At 46.8% G+C, this 6095-nt stretch overlaps 1 long non-coding RNA gene across 3 annotated transcripts in view; it reads right to left on the reverse strand.

The window, feature by feature from the left end:
• The window catches only part of LOC101137455 (uncharacterized), a 29945-nt gene extending 25705 nt beyond the window's left edge, over window positions 1-4240 (reverse strand). For all 3 annotated transcript variants that reach the window (XR_010134021.1, XR_010134022.1, XR_008679635.2), the window contains exon 1: window positions 2782-4240. This is a non-coding gene — a long non-coding RNA (uncharacterized lncRNA). The remainder of the gene's footprint in view (window positions 1-2781) is intronic.
• Window positions 4241-6095: the final 1855 nt, after the last annotated feature.

Here is a 6095-nt window from a genome sequence, read left to right on the forward strand (position 1 = left end):
TCCAGTCCTTCTAGATCTTCATATGTTTAATACCATCACTCATGGAATTGCCAGTTATTCAAAATAAGCCTTTAAATGATCATCATCAAACATTTCATCATCAATATCATCATCTATTGATAAAACTTAGGAAAAAATAGGACACACTTTAAAGTGTTGACTATACAATAATTTGTAATAAAAAGGCTGGTAAGACATAAGTGAGTCAATGAACTATATGATTTTGTTTTTATATTTGACATGAGAAAACTCAATTATAACTCATTGTGAAAATAATATTTAACCTCTTTGAGAGGACATGAAAGAAAGATCCTGGCATGTTATCAAAAGTTAGGCTGTGGCTGGGCACAGTGGCTCACGCCTGTAATCCCAACACTTTGGGAAGCCAAGGTGGATGCAGCACCTGAGGTCAGGAGTTCAATACCAGCCTGGCCAACATGGTGAAACCCTGTCTCTACTAAAAATATAAAAACTAGCTGGGTGTGGTGGCATATGCCTGTAATCCCAGCTACTCAGGAGGCTGAAGCAGGAGAATCGCTTGAACCCAGGAGGCAGAGGTGGCAGTGAGCCAAGATCGCACCATTGCACTCCAGCCTCAATGACAAAGTGAGATTCTGTCTCAAAAAAAAAAAAAAGAATGTGATAAATGTGGCATCATAAATAAATGGGAAGAGAGCAGCAGGCTCTTCAGAAAATGAGAGCCTATCATAGGAGAAGTAAAAGGAAGAAAGGGAAGAACCAAGGAAGAGAGGGGGGGAGGGAGGGAGGGGAAGGGAGGGAGAGCAGGGGGGAGGGAGGGAGAGAAAGAGGACACTGCAGGGGTTCTCGATGTTGTAACACCCAGCTCTGCAAGGTCAAGATAAAACAAGAACTCTCAGTCAGTCATGGTCTTCTAAGCTAGCACTGCCTTTTTAGAGGTTAATTTTGCAATCAACATTAAGTCTCAACAACACTCATCACCTTGACTTAGCAATTTCACCTCCAAGAATCTGGCATACTAAAACAATCAAAGATCAAATACCTTCAGGTCAATAATTCTTCATCCACAATTACACAATCCAACAAAGTCTAAAAAATCTCTTGGCAGCAAAACCTGTCCTCAATGGAGGTGATGCTACTTATAGTTTCTATTTATCCCACTCAACTCATCAGATTGACCTTCAAAGTCATGCATAATTTGGCCCCAGCCTACTTTTCTGGGCTTATTTACCAATGCAGTCTCCTACAGGTGCTGTAAACCTGCCACACAAAACCCCTGGCTGTTCCCCAAACACAGCCCACGTTCCTCACAACAGTGCCGTTGCTGAGGCCACTGCTGCTTCCTGGCAGCTCCTCCTTCTCCCACATCCAAGGCCTGGCACAGACCCCATCCTCCTTCCAGAAAGCATCAGAGATACCTGCCTCAGTCAGAGTTAATTTTTCACCCCCATGATTCCCAGGCACATTCTGGTACTGCTGGATGTAAGTAACTCAACCTCACATTCAGCTCTGTGTCTGCTCTTTGCACCTGGCTGAAGTCTCAGAGAGCAGAGGCTAAATACTTCACAGCTCCCTAAATTTCTAAACACAGTGCTATATACTGAGTGGCACCTCTAGGTGACTACTTTGCACCCTAACGATGATAAACTGAGTGAAATCGTATCAGGTTTAATATACAGAAAAAAATTGTGGAATTCCATCACCTAATAGCAGTGGCCATTTGAGTGCTGGCAGGAAGGAAGAAAAGGGGAGAAAAAACCAAAAAGTTGTGGCATTATAGCTACTGCAACAGAAAAGGAGAATAAAGCGGAGTGGCAAGATGAAGACCAGGGAAATGTGGGTGACTACAGGACCACAAGAATCTTCCAAGCCTGTTGATAACGTAAGTTTCTCATTTTCTAATCAGCTAGTGTGGCATATGTCACTGTTCGGAGTCTTGTCTTCAAAATGTTTTCCAGCATCAAACACAACAATCTATAAGAAACCACATGGTGAGTAAGAGCAGCACACTCACGGCTCTGAAGAGCACAGCACAAGGCTGCAATAAAGACCCACGTATGTTCTCAACCTGCAGTGTGCTCAGTGCCTGCACATCACAACTCAGGTGATGAAGGGATGGCAGTTTCACATGAATTAATCAGTTTCCTTCTTAGCCCCATGCCATCTCCCTCACCTGACCCACCCAAGAAAACACCCTTAAAAGGCTTCTCTCACACTGCTTACACATATTAAGCTTCTCGCCAATTGCCTGCACGTGCTCAGAGAAGCTCGCAATACCGTTAGTGTGTTAATACTCACACAGCTGGACCTCAGCAACACAAGGCTTACTAGAAAGCGAAGACAATAGCAAAGCTGGGCCCAGCAGCTGTTCCCTAAGGAACTCTTCGCCCCTTACACTGGAGCAATTGATCTCTCTGCTCCTCAACCAGGAACCGTAGAGCCCTACAGGGCACACAGCCAGTTACTAAGGACTCAGGGCCTGGAATGAAATGTAGTATTTTCCTCCAAGAGCTTATATCTGCTATAAACCAGTTTAATTCTGCTATAAACAAGTAGACTTCTAACTAATATTAATATAAATAAGCACTTTTTTTTTCAGAGACAGGGTCTCACTCTGTCACCCAGGCTGGAGTGCGGTGGTGCGATCATGGCTCACTGCAGCCTCGACCACCTGAGCTCAAGCAATCCTCCTGCCTCAGCCTCCCAGGCAACTGGGACTATAGGCATGTGCCACTGTGCCCAGATAATTATATATATATATACATATACTTTTTTTTTTTTTTAGTAGGGATGTGGTCTTACCATGTTTCCCAGGCTGGTCTCCAACTCCTGGGCTCAAGTGATTCTCCTGCCTCAGCCTCCCAAAGTGCTGGGATTACAAGCGTGAGCCACTGCGCCCAGCCATTAACATTTCTACATGTGAAAAGATGTACAGAATATAAGCTATTAAAAAACATTAAAAATATTATGTCTTTTTTTTTGAGGTGGAGTCTTGCTCTGTTGCCCAGGCTGGAGTGCAGTGGCGCTATCTCGGCTCACTGCAAGCTCCGCCTCCCAGGTTCACGCCATTCTCCTGCCTCAGCCTCCCGAGCAGCTGGGACTACAGGCGCCCCCCGCCACGCCCAGCTAATTTTTTGTATTTTTAGCAGAGATGGTGTTTCACAGTGTTAGCCAGGACGGTCTTGATCTCCTGACCTCATGATCTGCCCGCCTGGGCCTCCCAAAGTGCTAGGTATTACAGGCGTGAGCCACCACGCCCGGCCAAAATATTGTCTTAATATAACTTACTGTTGTAATGCCTAACCTTGTTTTTACTCTAACTCGTTATTTTTAAATTTTCCCTTTTGTCTCCTTAATTACCCAGCCTTGTTTCCCATATGAGTAAGACTCTCCCTTAGCTGGGAAAGCCGGACAAACTCCATTTGGCCTCTTGATTAACAAGACATCAAGGGCTCCTTACCCAACCCCCTTCCTCAAGGCATTAACCCATGTAAGCAGATCCTCAGCATTTCAAAGGAGCCCAATTAACCGATAAGGTACTGGAACAAACAGTGTATGAAGTTCCCAGGGTTTTGCTCAAAGAGATAACAGCATAAAGCCTCGAGTCCGTGTCTGGCAGAGCATCCACATCAAACTCTAATGAAGGACTTAGAGCCCCGCACCTGGTTCCGTTGCTTTTTTGGTAACCATTTGTCTTTTAAATTGTTTCTCTCTCTATAACCATTTGTTTTTTTGATTCTTGCATGTTTTTACTTCTGTAGAATTATTGCATTTGAGTTCCCCTCCCCTTCCTAAACCAAGGTGTAAAAGTTAATCAAGCCCCTTCCTCGGGGCCGAGAGAATTTTGAGCGTTAGCTATCTCTTTGGCCGCTGGCTTAAATAAAGGATTCTTTTTTTTTTTTTTTTTTTTTTTTTTTTTTTGAGATGGAGTCTTGCTCTGTCGCCCAGGCTGGAGTGCAGTGGCGCGATCTCAGCTCACTGTAAGCTCCGCCTCCCAGGTTCATGCCATTCTCCTGCCTCAACCTCCCGAGTAGCTGGGACTACAGGCACCCGCCACCACGCCCAGCTAATTTTTTATATTTTTAGTAGAGACGGGGTTTCACCGTGTTAGCCAGGATGGTCTCGATCTCCTGACCTTGTGATCCGCCCGCCTCGGCCTCCCAAAGTGCTGGGATTACAGGCTTGAGCCACCGCGCCTGGCCAATAATGGACTCTTAATTCATCTCAAAGTGTGGCGTTTTCTCTAACTCGCTTGGGTATAACACTGTACTATGGGTTTGTTAAAAACTAAGCTAAAAGTCATTAAGAAAACAATACAAAGCATCAAAGAACACCTATCAAAATTACAAAAACTCCAAAATGAGTGGACAAAGATCCAAAAAAACTAATAAAACATTTGAAAATTTACTTCCGCAATAAAATATAAGCTGACACAATCACATCGTGTCTTAAAAATAAACAGGTCAAAGAAAAGAGTATTTTTACATCAGTCCAGGAAAGTCAAAAGCATATACAGAGGAAGAGGGTTCTCCAAAACTCGTACGCTCCAGAGGGCTGAGGGGCCAGGGAAATCCACTGGCTGGCGGCCCTTCCGGATGAATCTGCAAAACAGACAGAGGTTCGAGGGTCACTGGGGGGGGCACAGAGGGGGAGGGAGGGGCGCTCCCTGGGGTGGGTGTACAGGTCTCAGAGGGCTCCTCGGGCCCTAGAAGGTGGCCTTGCGCCCCTGGCCTCCCCAGAGTCCATCCACAGGGCACTGAGGCCTGTGCGCTGCTCTCTGCTGAGGGGGTTGTCTGTGCACAGAGTGTCTATAAATGTCCTGCAGGAGGCACTGAGCCCAGGCACGCACATGGGCGCCTTCAAGGGACTGGACCTCCAGATACTGAAACACAAAGAGCAAGGATCAACAGGCAGAGCCCCATGCCCCCGGGCCCTGGGAGGAGCAGGAGGGCTGATGACACAGGGTGGGGTGGTGACCTGCCCCCTCCACCCAGACCCTCCATGCCATCCAGACAGAAGAGCTGCACGTTAAATGTGTGCTGCTTCCTGGAGCACGTCATTGTTATCGCCCAATCAGACTTGATCCTTCCAACATCCCCACCAACCCTGTCTATGCATTTTCATTTAAAAAATCATTAATGCTTTGCTAAAACATGAATTTCTCACTTAATACATTCCAGCATAAAAAGATTATGGAAACCACTGTTTTAAAGAGTAAAAAACTGTGTGTGTGTGACTGTGTGTGTGTGTGTGTATATATATATATAAAATACACAAAAACACACACTCATATATGTGAATTTCAAATTGGAAAATACATTGAAAACAGTGACTTCCTGAATCCTGCCCCTCAACTCCTCCTAAGTGAGCATGGCCCTGACTTGTCTTCACGAGTATTTTTGTTGGCATCTGACACAGACACAGAACCACTGATGCCCAAACCAGCGCTCTCTACACACAGAAGCCTCCACACTCATCTTGAGAAATGGGGCCATGAGGCCACCCGAGGCACCGAGGCTCCATGGAGGCTGGGGGGTCCCTGGGACTGGGCACATCCCAGCGGGTCTTGGATCCTGGCCTTTCCCCTTCTTGATGCCAGGACCTACTGAGTGCCCGCAGGTGTGCAATGCTGGGCTGGGTGGGCTGCTTGTGTGGCAAGAAGCCTGGGGCTGCCTCCCTCCCTCTCACACCTTTCCCAGCAGGCATGCAACAGGGGGATTCATGATCAACCCAGTGGCTGCTCATGTTGAATTGGTGAAGCTCCCTCCCTGTTGTCTTCTGGGGACATGGAGGGCAGGGCTGGGTCCCCTCAAATGAGCTTAAGTGGCACTGCAGACAAGAACTCGCTGCATGGCCTTCAGAATCCTGCATCTGGTAGCCTGACCGGCACCTCAGCCCCTCCCTCATTAAAGCAGCCTATGGAAGCTCAGCCCAGTGGGCTCAGGGGCTGCTATGGAGAGGCTGTCTGCTCCCTGGAGGATGTTCTCAGGGCATCCTTCACTTGCCTTTAGGGATTTCCAGCATAAGTACAAAGGCCACAACAGGTCAGGCCACAAGTGAGCTCAGGCTCTTCAGCAGCCTCATCCTTCAGCTCACTAGGTTTTCTGATGGGACAA

The sequence above is a fragment of the Gorilla gorilla genome, chromosome 4 (assembly GCF_029281585.2).
Source record: "Gorilla gorilla gorilla isolate KB3781 chromosome 4, NHGRI_mGorGor1-v2.1_pri, whole genome shotgun sequence".
NCBI classification, from domain to species: domain Eukaryota; kingdom Metazoa; phylum Chordata; class Mammalia; order Primates; family Hominidae; genus Gorilla; species Gorilla gorilla.